This window comes from Halictus rubicundus, chromosome 3, assembly GCF_050948215.1.
Source record: "Halictus rubicundus isolate RS-2024b chromosome 3, iyHalRubi1_principal, whole genome shotgun sequence".
NCBI lineage: Eukaryota > Metazoa > Arthropoda > Insecta > Hymenoptera > Halictidae > Halictus > Halictus rubicundus.
In genome coordinates, this window is record NC_135151.1 from 18,365,981 (window position 1) to 18,381,379 (window position 15,399).

Genomic DNA, 15,399 nt, shown 5'->3' on the forward strand with positions numbered 1-15,399 from the left:
GTATACGGTAATGGAAAAGTCACTTTAACGTTTAATTTTTTTTTGTCATGTCGGAAAACTCTATAGCGTTAATTGTCGACAAAAGAAGCACTTGGAAATAGCTCAAGTGAAAACAATTCAATTATGATTCGTCAGACTGACGCTTTTCGGTGTGCACAAACAGCCGGTGCAACAAACAAAGGTGGCGATCCACAGGACGATAGATCTTCATTAGAAGTTTGTGCTGCATAAGTCACGCGACGGGGGGTCAGTTTTAGCCACCCTCGTAATACTTCAGCACGAACTCAATCCCACATGAATGCATAGCAATAATGCTTTGCAACTGTGATAAATGATTATCGATTTTTCCCTCTACCCTCTCATACTTCGTGTAACAGGTTGTGATATGCGATTGTGTAACGATACGCGAACCCAATTCCATAGCAGATCATTTTTCTAAAAAAATGACAAGATATTTCTCTTCAGCTTCGTCTAACGTGCATAATTTAAATACAGATATGTATTTTAATGTGTCTTGAGAATATCTGTGGTAAGATTCCGATGTATTTAACAAATTTATAAATAAATAAATTTTGACAATATTGTTCGTAATCTCTCATGGTGTCAGTCACTATTGTACGCTATAAAATCACAGAGAACTCGTCGCGGGGATGTAGCTCAGTGGTAGAGCGTTCGCTTTGCATGTGAAAGGCCCCGGGTTCGATCCCCGGCATCTCCAAACTTTTTTTTTAATTTTTTATTTCTTTACCATGTCACCGTAATATCTTTATTATGCCACCGAGTACATTTACGTACATATTAAAAAATTCTTTACAACATTACCTAGTAAAGTAACCGTTCTAACATCTGAAAAAAAGCTGAAGTCGTTTGTTCGTTTTTGAAAGGCGTACAAATTTAATAAACTCGCGCACCAATTTTTAAAAATTGTGTCACTTTGCTATAACATCTTTGTTGATAACAGATTGAAAGATGATGGTACTAATTATTGGTTCATACTTCTTTTTAAACCTAAGATGATTTCTCCAGTGATCAGCAATAATATAATCGAAGAAAACAAGGGAGGCCCGGTGAAATTCGATATTTTTGTAAAACGCGTAGAAATAGATTGCGGGACATACACACATACATATAATCATCGAATCCCCTCGAGCGTGTGCGTCCGTTTGGCAGCAGCAATCAGAACCTTTTTCCCTTTTTTTAGAAACCCCGCAACTGCCGTCCGTCGACCGGACGGATATTTTACGTTTCGCGAAGCCGGAAAATCGCTCGGAATTCGCAAAGATTTTATTAAGGTTTCCGTGGTTAATTTCCCAACAATGTATGCCGATTCCGTCGAAGCTTCTTATTGCACTGGACCTGTCGCGTTGACAGAGGCATTCTTAGGATTTCCGGAAACTACCGAAGTCTGACAGGAAAATTCGCGAGATTCGCCGGCGAGTCGCCAAAGCCAAATTTTAATTATACGCTCGCTAGGAGTTCCTCTCGGTAATGAAAACGTCGAGCACAAAGGGACCAGGGAATTCCTGAGCGAAAGCTGAGGATATTTTTGAAGTGGACAAATAATGGGCTGAGAATCATAGTGGTGTAGGTCACACGTATTTCGAGTCAAATAATGTTTTCCGATGTCTCGCAATTGATGAAACTTTTTATTTTGCACAAAGATCCGGAGTCTGCTCGTCCGTATTCATACGAAACATGAGTGGATCATTTACATTCTTCACGTTCTTCTACATACATTCTGCAAACATCCTAATTCTTACGAATTTAAACAAACATTACTGCAGATATGTGTTTTAAGAAAACGCGAAAGAAGAAAAATCGATTTATTTGAAAGTTCTAGACCAAAACACGTATCGCGTTAGTTTGTTAACAAATATAGAGAGGAACGAAAATATTCGCATAAATTGCCACAATAAAAGGCAAACGATATGGTAGTCTAACCCCGAAAAAAATTAAATAACGAGAACAATTCCTTCGGGACGCCCGGTCGCCTTTAATTTCTGAGTTTCAGAGATTTTTTACAACATATTAAAGAACATTTTTTTATGTGATGGAGAGGAGCCGGATAAGAAAAGTTTCACCTAGAAAAGATGTCAGAGATTTACGAAACCGCGAGAAAGTGCTTTCCAAACAAAATAAATAATTAAATTACACATGGAAACATTGAAAAAAAATCTAATCTCTCATTTTAAACATGGAGAAATTTTCAAAATCCACATAATTCAATGCTACTCGTCGCAGTCCAAAACGCGCATGTTCTTCTGATGAACTGGTTCGAAATCGCTTTCGTCCCTTGAAGATATTAGAGTTGATTTATTTTTTGTTACCATGAAGTCAGCCAGATAAGTTCTTGCGAAGATTGTCGTTTGATCAGCTGCTTGTAAACGTCACGATAGCCATATATACACGATCGAAGCTCTTTTTGGAATTTCAAACTACTTTCGGAATTGTTATCTATTTGAAGAAAATGCTTTTCCAATTTGTTGCAAAGCTGGATCCCTTCAGGGGATCCCCATTACAAGGGTGTCATAATGCCAACACCGTTGGCATTCGTATACCGCAATAGAAAAATATCGCACAAAACAAATCGCATAGAAAAGGACCGCACAAAAACAGGTCTGACTGTATAAAATGACGACGAAGTGCCAGGAACTCGCGCGGCAACGGCATCGGAAAGCGAAGAGAGAGAGAGAGAGAGAGAGAGAGAGAGAGAGAGAGGGGGTGAGAGAGCAAGAGGGGAGGGTTGGAGGGGCAGAAGGGAAAGGAGGGACAGAGAATGAACGCCGATCGAGCGTGCGTAACACGCCTCGAAGGGGTAGCTGGTTTGCTGGTTGCTGGTTGCTGGTTGCTCGCTTGCTCGCATGCCTGTTCGCTTCTCCTCCCGTTCGCTCGTCTCAGAGACGAACGGACGGATCGAAAACAAAAAAATTGCACGTAACTGCAGAATCGTGTTAACTGCAGCGGAATAACACAGTTCCCGTGCCGCGTTCGCGTTTATAATCCACTTAGCGCTGAAACTGCATCCGAGTGCACGGGACGCGCAGGAACCCAAGCGAGCGTCGCGGGCCGTGCGCGGTGTTCTCTCTGCCGGTTAAAAAAAAAACCGCGTGGCGAGGCTGAAAGATCTCTCTGGTCGCAAGCTATGCAGTACTGAACCTAATGCATTTATCGCTGATGCACCGAGGGAGAAAATCAGAGCCCTCCGGTTGCTACCGGCGAGCACCATTGTCCTCGGCCGTACATCGGCGTTGTGTTAGAGGACGCTGTGGAGGTGGCGAGCAAGGGGTTGCGTCGGAGGGTTCCGAGTGGAAGGACAGGGAGAGAGAGAGAGAGAGAGAGAGAGAGAGAGAGAGAGAGAGAGAGAGAGAGAGAGAGAGGGAGAGAGGAGGGTTGCTCGCCGTTCCTTCTGCATTACGTCATACGTCAATTCTCCGGGGATTCCCACGGCGTCAACCCGCGACGAGAACCTTCGCCGTGCTCCACACCACCCTTGCGCTCCCCTGCACCAGGTAAAACCTCGCCATTTTGTTTGCACGCGGTCAACTTCACCGTCGCGACCTCGCTACGACTATCTCACAAAGGAAACTCACGATCGGCCGAATCTCTACAATTCCCAGAACTTCCCCCAGTTTTACCATTTCATTTATCAACTACTGCAAACTGACATCTAAACTTAACGTCTACACTTGTTCGATTCTAACATTCTTCTACTCCGTTGCAGAAACTCATTCTTACCGCTAGACTGCAAACCGCGGGTCTTTATGCAAAATAAAAAATATATGCATTGATTGCAAGACTCAGGGGCGAAATAAAAATCTCTTTCTAACTTTATTTTATCATGCTAAAACCAATACTCTGGTGCCCTTAAACTGCCCTTTTAACACCAAACCTACCGACACTTCTTTTATACCTACCGTGCGTGGTCTAAACGACCGGTCCTTAAAGAAAGTTATTGTTAATACACTAAACGTAGATAATAGTCGATCTGCTATAAAACTGCTATAGAACTTCCATAAAACGACGATACAAATTTATTTTTATATAATTGCAATTATACAAAAAATACTGCGACGCTCTCTTCTCGATTTACAAAATTGTACTGTGTCGTCCACCTTTGCGGTTCGGATGCATTTGCCATGAAACAGTATTATCAACCAGGCACGTGCGCAACTTGATAGCGTCGCATTCAATAAGGCGGCTCATTTATTTTTAGTTGACCATGCCACATTGAGAATAGCCTTTCTTTCATACTGATTGTTTAGGTTTAGAAGAGTAAACACCATATTATCTCGTGCGGCCAAATTGACCGGCCGCGGTAGGTAGGACAAGATACATATATTTCTTGGAAAAGAAAAATAAAAGGAGAAATAAATACTGAAAAGTACATTGTATACACACTTTAACACTAAACCTACCGACATTTCATGTATACTTAATCCTACCACGAGCGGTCAAATGACCGCTTAAAAAAAATATGCATCTTAATATAGACAAACATGCTATGAAATTTTTTCGGAAAGTAAACAATAAAGAAAGTTGTGAATATTGAAAAATGGGTTGTATGTATATTATAGGAAAACTCAATAAGTTACTCGGCGATACAGTAACGTTGTAAACAAGAAATTCTAAACGAAATTTCAAAAACGGTCATTTGACCGCGCGTGGTAGGTTTAGTTTTTCGTATGCACGAAATTGTACGTAATGTTTGAAAAGGTCAATTTGACCGGCCGTGTTAGTGATAATATGTCCACTGCTTTAAATTGTGCATACTCATTTTTGTCATAAATGCATAAAATCAGTCTACTTATCACTTTTTAATAAATCGAGCTTTGGAGACTGAACTTCTATCGAGCTCGTATCACAGCGTTTAATCTCTTTGTTCGTGTTGAGTTATACGACCGATTCGATCACTGTCATCGGACTCGTTACACGCGTAAAAGCGTGGAAGAAGATAATAGCATCCGTTTAAATTAATTTCGCTCGGCCGACAGAGGAGGAATTCGTTCGGCGGAAGTCATCGACCGGCAATCGGCGCGGCGCGGCGCGGCGCGTTCCGAGCGTTTTGCCGTGCGGATTAAAAACAGAGCAGAAAGAGGTAAATGGAAGCGGTGTCTCTCGCTTAGGGGTAATCGTCGTCGCGTGCTCCACGCCTAAAAATGGGGCTGCCGGGGCTGATTAATCATCGGCAATCTCGCGAGAGCGCCGGCCGAAAGGACGTGGCCATTAAAAGCAAACGACGAAAACTTTGTCACTGCTCGCGTCCGATGGGCGCGCGGCGTAATCGGGCGCGTGTTATTTTTTCCCACCGGCCCGGTGGATACGTACGAAGGAGGAATACAGGCAGGCCGAGTAATTTAATTGAAATTCCCCGCTCCCCTCCCCTTCTCCCTTCTCCCGTGCCCTTGAAATTGTGGAAAAATCGAGTCATACGATCGCCGGGGCTTGCGTGAAAATAGAATTACACCGGGAAACGAGGTTTGCCCGATGATGCAGGTGAGTGCGAGCTCCGCGAGGGATTGGCAAGAGATAAGAGCGAAGCGGAGAGGGGCGGACCGCGCGGCGGGTGCGCGAGCTCGGTCGGGAGGGTTTGCCGGGACAAATTTTTTGGTTTGAAATTTCCGCACAAATTGGCCCGGCTAAATTACTCTCAATTACCGCGTCGTACTCTCGCTAGCCTGCCTCGGTGCCCTGTTCGCCGCTCTCGATGTCTGGTCTCGAGCAGCCAGCAACTCGACTGCAAAATATCCTATCTACAGTGCACCGGGCGCGCGGGGTTTCGGCGTGTGCGGAGAGCACAAATTGCTCGGCACAAATCGATCGATAATCCCACCGGTAATCGAGAAGTTTTCCAGACTCGCGGCTCGTCGTTCCGGCTGCGCACAACCCGGAAATTTTAGCGACCGGACCGCTCGCAAAATATCAATGCCACGCTCGAACCACTATACAACCCTCTATACAACCTATAACTAGTTTGCGGACTTTTATTATAACCCACCGTCTTCATAAATTGCTTTACACAACTCTGAATAAATGAACAATTTCTGTCACGCGCACAACGCAGTTTCGCTCCAACCCGATTAACTCCTCACAATTTTGAACTATCAGCGGTACGAGACACATTTTTTTTATTAAGCATTTGAAACCCCTCTGGGTTTGTTTCGAGGAATAATATAAGTGGGTACAACAATATAGAATACAGAAATAATACAAGAAGAATGCAATAATAATACAAGTGAATACAATAACAATGTCCGTTAACACGAAATACGCAGATTGCAATTTTTGAAAAAAGAATGAATACAAGCTTCAATATTTGGCTTCGCTGTGAGTGTGTCTACATTAAGAGGTAGTTGAAGGCCGATACTAAGTAGGGCATTTGTTAGCTTGCGTCTTCGTGGATTATACAATTCGCATCGCCATATTATATGATCAAGGGTTTCGCAGTCCCGATTGCATTTGCACTGGCTATCATTGATGATACCTACCCGCGCTAGTGAAGCAGCCAGGTTATAGTGATCGGAACGCATTCTGTTAACTGTAACGTTAAAGCTTCTCCCTAGTTTTAAATGGGTACGAGAAAGTTCTGTCGTTTCGTATAAATTGAAAGTCGTTTATTTAAAGTGTAACAATGTAAGATTTCTGAGAACAAAGGTGGTAAGAACTATTGATCACTCACAGGCACAAAAACTCGAATTGAAGACACAGAACAGGGCAACGAAAGACTACGCACAACCGAATAGACGCTCGAACTAACAAAATTTGCCTCCCAAATGGGTACTATACCCAATTTCAATTGGGTTGCCATCCTTAAAAATATAATCATTTAAATATCAAAACCCTCGCGAGCGGAATTATCGAATACATACAGCTATAAAAATTACTCAGAATCCGAGCAGCCTTGTTATTTTCATAAACTTGTTACTTCTAATGTCCCGGCGTTAATAAAAAAAAACCATCAGCACTTATCGATATGAAATTCGCTTGGCACGCATCGCGTCCCGGGGAAATTCGTTCGGGGCACGGGACCGTTCAAAATTCCTCTGTTAAACCTATCTCTCGAGTTAATTATACATGACAGAGCGCGAGAGTAGATCGAACTTCGGCCTCATTTCGGTATGCACGTTTTAATTAGTATGCCCGGGGAAAGAACGGGGCGTTCTCGCCAGAGAGATAAACAGAAACGGTGTAATTCGATTCGGAAGGCGCAAATATTTGAGCGTGTGTAACGTTGTGTTTCCACAGGTTACCCGAGGCGGAGCGGAGCGAGGCCGCGGGCCGCACCGGAACCGATGCAACGAAGTGCATATAGACACTTCATCAACGCACATCCGGGATCGCCGGAGGTCAGTTACGTGAAAATATTGCCGTTGTAACATCGTGTTTCGGGAAACTCGGTCCGTTACCTGGATTCGGAAGCGGCGCGGCCTGCTTGTTTCACCTGTCCAAACTCGCTGTTCCGGGTTCACCGGGCCGGTGCAAATCGGCATCGGAACGGAGGTCATTTGCGAGAAAATATTGACTGATCGCGCGTAATGGTACATCTGAGCGGCAACAATAAAATGGTCGTGTCTGCCCGCGCGCCGTTTCCGCCTATCGGTATGCGTGGCACGCGCGACCACACAGATAACACAAGCCCATGGTCAAGTTGGTTACGTTGTTGCCCACAAGTCTCGGATATAGCCCGCTAAGCGTGGACACGCTCGTTCCGACGTGAAAGCGCGACGCATTTCCCGGGTCCTCATCAATTGTCATTAAACGACATGATTATTGCGCATGCTGACGATTATTGCGGCGATAGACCGTTACCGGAATACCCGGCGAAGCCTGCGGCCCCATAATGATCGATGTTCGATACGTACTCATCGTGCGTTTCGTTAATGGCGGGCACATTGTGTCGGCCTCGTACGCACCGTATCCTGAAAACACTGAATACCCCTGCGGGCATTTCGACGATCAGCCGTTCCGAGAAGCGCGTTTTATACGGTTCGAGCCCTCTGATTAGCTCCGGATCGAACCCTTCACCGCCAATCAATCCTTTGTCATTAATTCGCCAAGTTACAATCAAAATGTTGGCTCGCTCGGCGATCGTTTCAATTTTTCTGTTGTTTCGAGGAGCCATTAAGCTGGTCGAATTGGGCCGGGCACGATCGTTTAACGCGCGACCCTGAAGCAATCGCGTCACCCGGTTAATTGCATATTCGAGATGACTCCGCGTTGCCCTGGCACACGAGCTCGAAGTCACGAAACGAACACCTGACCGCGAGTCGGGCCGGGCCTGCGGTGGCGTGTCATCCTGCTCTTCCCTTCGCCAGCAGGCGGATGATTCGCTGAAAATAATAGATTTATCATCCTCAATTGGCTTCCAGCAGTTTATTTCATGGGAATCCATGGGCGCACGCCTCCCTCCGCGCGAGCGTACACGCGCACACACGCGTACGAGCGCGCTGCGGGCAGATACATGTACGCGCGAGGATTTTCTCCGTAATATGCGACATGCGGGACGTAATTCAGTCGGTGCAAGTCATCGAGATCATCTATACGCGGGCCCCACGGCCGTCGCTAACGATCCATCATTTACGGGCGACAGCCACGAGTATTAGGCTAAAGTGCCGGCGTGATTCTGCTAAACGCGATGCTAAACAGGTACCGTACTCGAGTCCCGAAGTAAAAGCGACGACGAAGACGAAGAGGACGACGTGGCCCAGACGATCGCGCGAGTTTCGCGAGAACGCGTCCCCGAAGCCACGAAATACGATGGACGAGGCCGATAAAACTCGGCGCAATCAGACCGGTCGATGAACGCGATAACAAAAATCGAGGAACAGAAAAAGAAAAAAGAAAGGAAAGAGGAAGAAACAACGGGAAATATTGAATGCAAGCGGAGGCGAGGTTATAAAACACGGGCGTAAGGAATACGAAACAGTCAGATTTATCTTCTATTTTCTACCGTCGCGTCGCCGTATCTCTCCGGCACCGTAACGAGGGGATCCTCGCTCGCAAGACCGATTTCGGCTTATCTCGCTGGCTTATCAGGTATGCGAATATTCACGCGAATTTATCGATCTGTCTGCAGCCATTTCGGCGCGGTCGGCCGTCCGTTTCCTCTCTTTCCCTCTTCAGAACGTCAGTTTTTTTACGCTTGTCCCTTGGGTGACGTGATAAGGGAGGAAGAATAAGAGGAGAGAGAAAAAAAGAAAGTATGGAAACAAGAAGACACTACCGGAGAGTCGAGTTATGAACATGAATTTTTATATTGAGATGTTATCGCGTGACACGTCGCTACCGGCGGCGCGACGCGGCAGGGGAAAGCAAAGGAGGGAAGAGAAGAGATCCAAGATCATAATGATGTACGCACTGTTGTTGCGGGTACCGTAGTCCCCGGTAATTTTGTTGGCTTTATCCCCCTCGCCTCTATAATCCAAACCTGTAATAGCTATTATATGGAAAGAGATTTTTCAGCGAGAAACTCGATCGAAAAACATTTGAGCCGTTTATTTCGAAAGTGGCCTAAGTCCATTTGTCAATTATTTTTTGTTGCCCGTAGTTACGTGTACAACTTCAAGTTAGATGTCATAAACAACATTTGCGGTTAACTATATTCGGAGTATACAATTTTGGGACACACGAGTTGTCGCGGTTAGTTCAATAATTAAAATTGTCACTTTGAAAGTGGCTTAAGTCCATTTGTCAATTATTTTTTGTTGCCCGTAGTTACGTGTACAATTTCAAGTTAGATGTCATAAACAACATTTGCGGTTAACTATATTCGGAGTATACAATTTTGGACACACAAGTTGTCGCGGTTAGTTCAATAATTAAAATTGTCACTTTGAAAGTGGCTTAAGTCCATTTGTCAATTGTTTTTTGTTGCCCGTAGTTACGTGTACAACTTCAAGTTAGATGTCATAAACAACATTTGCGGTTAACTATATTCGGAGTATACAATTTTGGACACACGAGTTGTCGCGGTTAGTTCAATAATTAAAACTATCACTTTGAAAGTGGCTTAAGTCCAATCCATTAAAAAAAAATGCTGAAATGAAACAAGAGGGTTTGATATGAACAAAATTTTTGGAGGACGCAATTTTTAAAAGGGTAAAGAATTCTAACGGAGAAACAATATATTGGTGAAAAATATGCTGGATGCGTTTTTTGAGAGATGAACCATATAAAATTTTCTGTAAGATATCAATGGATGAGTATGCAAAGTTTAAAATCCCGGATTTATTAGCACGTCGGGGTAGACCAAGAAAGTTCGAAAATATTGTATTGATACCACTTTATAAAAATATAAGACGAATTACAACAGCGAGATACAAGGACATGATGGACTTACTACGATGCATATCACCGGAGCACCATGACTCCTTCAAATCCCTTCCCCATACACAAAATGTAGACAAGCAGAAAATTTTTATGTAATTTATGTAGTTAGAAAATGTGCTGAATTGCATACATTGTGTTTTTGAAGTGTTGTAAAGATATATGAAGTAAATTGAGTATTGTTTTTTTAATTTGAAGCTTTTTAAATTATGTCGTATGGACTTGGGCTCTTTCATATTTTATAATGAATCTGGTTGTCAACTTTGAAAGTGGCTTAACTCCACCTCTGGTAAGAAAACACATATTATTCACTTAATAATTGTTATTATTTTAATAGGAACTGTAAATTTAGCTCTTTTAGATACACTTAGCAGTATGACACATTGGTATCCTATATTTTTAATTTTACTGAAACACAAACCCCTAAATACGTTAATTTAAGTGGACTTAGGCCACTTTCAAAATAAACGGCTCATTTTTCTTTCCTTCCGTATCGAGTTTCTGCGGATTTAATGGCAACATGATTTTGTCCTGATTTATTGCGTAATTTGCGCGCGAGTTGTTAGGGAAGTTGGCGAAAAGTAAGAAAAATTGAGAAATTCGTGTAACGGAGACGGTAATATGTACGATTCGAATGCAATGCGATGTGAGATATACGCATGATTCATGAATGAAATAACGATCCACGATACGTGCGGTGACAGCACGGCTTTATATCAGTTTAGAGAGACACATAGCCGAAGGCAGCGTGGCCGAGCGGTCTAAGGCGCTGGTTTTAGGCACCAGTCCGTAAGGGCGTGGGTTCGAATCCCACCGCTGTCAAATTTTTTTTTCTACTTTTTTCTCGGCAATTTGTTTTCTACGAAGCGTTCACCAACTACACCATAAGTATTGTAAATTAAAAAATTGTTTACACCTCTGAAATATCGATTTTCTGATACATTTTTGTTTGCGAGTCAACATCGATATTCTGTACAAAATAATGTCTATTATACATATAGATATTAATGTTAATGATGCTGTTGTTAACTTTTTTAGAGTAAACTAAAGATGTATCGAATTTATGCAATGTTTACAATGCAGTGTAGTGTAAACAGAACACGCAATGCTTGCACATATGTGTGTAGAATCGAATGTGTGTAATTATCACTAATATTTTAAGTGGTATAGTATTGTATTAAATATAAATTTATGTATTTTTTGTCATTTGACTTACTGCTTATGCAAAAGTATTCCACATTGCGCACTATCTTTCGAATAAAGCGGATGTGAAAAAATAGAAAAGTGGCGGTTCGAGTTTACAGACCCGACTAAAAATATTGTTTAACAAACTCCAAAAATACAAGGTCCCACCGAGATTTGAACTCGGATCGCTGGATTCAGAGTCCAGAGTGCTAACCATTACACCATAGGACCTTCAAGGATATTTGGTAAACATTACTGTAAACTGGTGTCGTCATAAACAAACTATGTCACAACAGAAACAGAGAAATTAGGAGTTAGTTGTCGCACCAAATTAGGCCAAAGCCAAACATACAAAAGAACTTCAGGCAAAACCAGTATGAGTATTGATATTGTTGATAAGATGAGATAAGATAAGATGATATTTTTGATAATATATTTTTAATTAACCAAATCAGTTCTGTAATCGATCGAGATTTAGTGCGCTGATGTAGAAACGACACAGGCACGCATACGTTGTTCTAAGTAGGATTAATTTCTTCCATACTAAATCCCAACTATGTTCAGTTAAGTGTTTCCAACTTTGATCGATATAAACAAAGAAATGTGAAAAAATCAATAATAAAGGGACGCGGAGGGACTTTAATCTATAACCGTCCATCACAAAAGGGGATGTAGCTCAGTGGTAGAGCGTTCGCTTTGCATGTGAAAGGCCCCGGGTTCGATCCCCGGCATCTCCAATTTTTTTTCTTTTTCAAAATCATTTTATTTTTTTTCCTCTCCACTTCAAATTCTCTCGTAACGCTGCAATCGCATAGTTTGCGGTGTATTGTTGTTGTTTGCACGTGTTTGACGTTGCTTCGTGTATCACATTTTCTCTATTAACACGTTGACTGCCATGTCACCCGTATACATATGGGTGACGGAATTATTTGTCCCGGTTCTAAAATGAATTTTTACGTTACTATATTCATTGTACCAAATTTGATTAGGATCTGTAAAACGCAAAAAAGTTGGAGGACTAGAAAATACGATACATTCAATTTTTTCAATTTTTATTTCGTTAAATAACTTACTTTGATTTTATGGAGTTTTTGAGGTTTCTAGTTTGGCAGTGAAAGTGTTAAAGTCTGAAACACTCTCCAATTCTATCGTAAAGTATGTCATATACATTCTTCAGTTAAAGTTACTATTGTACAACTCGGCTAATTGATGAATCTAGTTCAATAAAATTTTATTCGAGTCAAGTATATAAAAATAATTCGTTTGAATTAAAGACTAGAAATAACAAAGCCCTTGAAACTAATTCATTCGAATTAAAGACTAGAAATAACAAATCACTCGAAATAATTCATTTCAAACGATTACTTGTTACCTCATTTCGAATAGAAATTTCATCCTGCATAGACGGTAACATTACACGCAACTCGGGTGGTGTTCGCAGCAATGTTTTCTAAAAGCAGGAGTACCGTGCGTTGTGATCGATGACCACAATATCGACACAACGGCGTATCGCGAAACAGCGGTTTATAGAAACACGAAAAAGAAAGAGAACCCCCGTTGGCGGAGGGGGAGGGGGAGAAAAGAAGAGGGGAGGACTACGATAAAAGTCGATGATGCACAACTTAGTTGAACGATGGCCGTGACCGTATATGGAAAACGAAACACACAGCGGAGATGATAGGATGCAAACGAAGCCAAGCAGAGAGAGAGATTGAATGGTAATAGTCCCCGATTCGTCATATGCAAAAGTTCCGTATATCGCAGTGAAAAGCGGCCCCGAGGTTGTCGTCGCCGGCTGGGAGAAAGATGGTATCATTTGAATTGCCGTGCTCATCGCGCGGCCAGAAAGACACACACACAAACACAAACACACACACACACACACACCTCGGTTTCTATTCGCAACGAAAACGCGGAGAGAATAATCGCGCGAAATATCCTGTGACAGGCTCCTTTTTTTTTCTTCTCTCTCTCCCAACGCTCGTTCTTTCTCCCCGCAGGGTACGCGCGCACCGTCGCGGTCGAAGAGAGAGAGAATTAATCATCGACGATGGAAACGACGCAGTAGGCCGGGGCATAGCTCAGGCCTAACGTAATAGAACGCCGATGAGTTGTACGCCGCGCTGCAAGAAACGTACGCCGTTGTGGATAAAGGCCTTGATTGATCGGAGGTAAACGTGACCGTTTAATGTTCGCCGCGGAACGAGGGAAAGACAGTCGATCGCGAAAAAAGATACGGTTCACCGTCGCGCGTTCTTTTCCATTGTTCCCGCGACAAGAAAACTCTTATTATTTCCTATGCAAAGTCAGGCGTCGCGCGCGCGCGCGTGCGCGTTACGTAAAAGCTGTTTGGCATTCGCGCACGATGCGTCTCGAGGAACGAAAAAATGCGGCGATCTTCGTCGTTTGTACAACAGGTTTCCGACTGCGACACAAAAAGATCATCCAAAGCGAAATTCTGGCGTTGCCAGAAATTTGTCGCTCTTCAAATCCTCTTTTAATCCTCAAAAATTGTAGAGCTGGCAATTCTTAGGTCTGTTTAGACCGATTCTTTTTTTCATTTTCAATACTCTGCCATTTTTGAAAATTTTAAAGATCTGGCACCTTTTCTGGGACACCCAATTCCTCAAAATGGCCAATAGTTTTCCGCACTCGTGCAAGTTCCGCATCGTGGAGTCTTCACGACCGCAATGAAAGGGAAGAGAGATGAATATAACTTTTGTCTAGAATTCCAACAATAGAGTGCATCTCCGGAGACTCGCGGAACACCGATTTCTCGATGCGTCGAATACATGGATATAATTGTTGTAGAACATCATTGCTTCTGAAACGCGGATGTTGAAATTAATTCGGATTCGAGAGTGCATATTGCACTTAATCCCATTTCTAACGATATTTCAGCGGAATGCTTTGAAGAGTAATTCCGAGAAAATTAGAGGCCAAAGGCACACAGTTCGGTTCGCGAATTCGGGATACACTTTGGAATCTAATAGAGCCGGCCAAACCAGTTGGGTTACTCCCACTCCGAAGGAAAAACACCGTCTCGGATCCCCTGTCAGCGAACCGTTATAATATTCTGTCCGGCAATCCCATATCTATGTTATTCTGTCCCCGAAAGCAGCGGTAACTACGTGAAAACAACATAAAAAAAGAAAAGAGAGAATCTCGTCGCATAGATATCGAGTTTTGACCCGGATAGGGTCAGCAGTGGAGCGTATGACCATTTTGTCACCCTCGCGAAAATTTTATTTACGAATCTCCTTTGGCGGACGCGGAGTGTCCGAGCGGTTCCCAGCATAAAAGCAGAACCGCGTCGGGGCGACGCTGGCTGGATTTCTTTTCGCGTTGGAACATCGACACTTCCGGCTGAATTTAAATGTCCAATTGAACCGGGACGGTTCCGTTCTCCCTCGCGGGCGGACATGCTACTCGATGCGCGGAGGTGTCTGCCACGGGGGAGTAGACAATAGAGAAAATGCCTCGTCGTCGTTCCATAAATTCGTTTCTCCGGGGCCGGGGAGGTATTCCCGTCACGTCGGGCTTCACTTCGCGTGATAAGTCTTCTCGAAGAAATTACGCGTTAATTCGATGCTCGCACCCGCCCCGGGTACGCGCGTACCACTGTTCGTTCAGGCGGAGGGTACCAGGGAACAACCGGGAACGAGCTGAATGCCGAGGACGAGAAAGAGAGAGAGAGAGAGAGAGAGAGAGGAAAAGGATTTAAAACAAAAAGTCAGTCGGGTGTCCAATGGCACGAAGCGCAACGGGAAGTGACGAGCCAAGGTGGTTAGAGGTGACTGCAGCAGAAATCCATCAGATGGAAGAGATCACGCCTGTCTCCATGCCCGGGACAATAACGCGGCCCGCAGACGGTTTTTGTGCTCGTGCCTC

General features: G+C 43.4%; 4 non-coding genes across 4 annotated transcripts; 3 read left to right on the forward strand and 1 right to left on the reverse strand.

The window, feature by feature from the left end:
* The first annotated feature begins 646 nt into the window (after positions 1-646).
* Trnaa-ugc (transfer RNA alanine (anticodon UGC)) lies at positions 647-718 on the forward strand. The gene has a single exon. It is a non-coding gene; the product is annotated as a tRNA-Ala (tRNA).
* Positions 719-11,065: 10,347 nt separating this feature from the next.
* Positions 11,066-11,145, forward strand: Trnal-uag (transfer RNA leucine (anticodon UAG)). The gene has a single exon. It is a non-coding gene; the product is annotated as a tRNA-Leu (tRNA).
* A 522-nt stretch (positions 11,146-11,667) lies between these two features.
* Positions 11,668-11,739, reverse strand: Trnaq-cug (transfer RNA glutamine (anticodon CUG)). Its single transcript has one exon. It is a non-coding gene; the product is annotated as a tRNA-Gln (tRNA).
* Positions 11,740-12,173: 434 nt separating this feature from the next.
* Trnaa-ugc (transfer RNA alanine (anticodon UGC)) lies at positions 12,174-12,245 on the forward strand. The gene has a single exon. It is a non-coding gene; the product is annotated as a tRNA-Ala (tRNA).
* Positions 12,246-15,399: the final 3,154 nt, after the last annotated feature.